Below are 1,258 nucleotides of genomic sequence, written 5' to 3'. Positions count from 1 at the left end.
TTGAGAAATTGGGGCAAGACAAACAAAAACATCAGACCAAACCTTATCTTCATAATTCTTTAGAGACTTATCAAGCCCCAGTGTATAGGTTTGAAGTGTTCTGCATATGTTTAACATTAATAACAAGATTCTTAATGAATATGCAAGAATTCTAGAATGTTATTCTTGATTTTAGATCCAGTTCAGAGGCGCTAGTCCTCTTATTTTTTGTTTTTATTATGACTGCTATTACTACTTCTAGTTTTAGTTCTGAACTTTATATGAAGATTTCCTGGTCCATTACTATGTTGGCAAAAAGAGAAATGGATTACAGAAGCCTAACAGGTAGGTCTGATACTTAGCAGGCACCATTAACTCTGCCTAGCTGGTCGTTTAAAACTGGTCTCTCTTCTGATTGATCAATACCTGTGCCGTTGCTAACAGGAAACTTTTCATTAAAGAAACAAACATCAATTTAAAAACTAACTCATTCTTGATAGGGGTAAGGTAAACTTAAAACGTCTTCATTGTGTTGTGGTGGAGAGTTTCAAGTCAAAGGCAAATATATTTTTCAACCCCCCAAACAAATATCCCTTACAAGTTCACTAGATTGTATTGCAGTCCTTGAGGGATGGCACTGTTTTAAGCATGGGTTTACTGGTTTTGGGTCCCTTATAAAATAAGAATATAAATGGATCAATCTCCTACCCTGCTCCCTTCCCTGCAAAGAAACTGAAAAAACAAAACCAGCAGCAGGTGCCATTAATGCACTAACCCTTGTTGCTCACAGACATAGGTAGCATATGTGTCTCTCTTCCCAAGATCCATTTGCAATAAGAAAAAAGAAAATACAAACAGGTGCATGGATGTAATCCTTTGTATTCCCTTGAAAGTATTCCTGAATTTTCTGTTTAGATCTGAAAACCACCAAACACATACTATATGCTCCCGTGTGCACGCACGCACATACATGATGGTACTTCAAAAAGTTCATGGAAAAATAGAATTGAAAGATGATACAAATCTCTCCATGAACTTTTTGAAGACCCCTTGTATTTATTTATATATGTACAGCCTCTTGACCATACACTTGACTCTGAAGTGTTTGAAGAAAGAAATTTGCAGATTGATATATTAGTATTCTTTTTTGGCTTTTGAAACACTGTAATGCAATTACTAATAAAACTAAAATTTTTTAGGTATTCCAGCAAGACAGTAAAAACTCTGCTCATTCCCTGGCCTCTGATAATTATCCTTCCACTTATGTAACATGAAAAAA

The sequence above is a fragment of the Galeopterus variegatus genome, unplaced genomic scaffold (genome assembly GCF_000696425.1).
Source record: "Galeopterus variegatus unplaced genomic scaffold, G_variegatus-3.0.2 Scaffold3293, whole genome shotgun sequence".
Taxonomy (NCBI): domain Eukaryota; kingdom Metazoa; phylum Chordata; class Mammalia; order Dermoptera; family Cynocephalidae; genus Galeopterus; species Galeopterus variegatus.
This window is presented reverse-complemented; position numbering follows the sequence as displayed.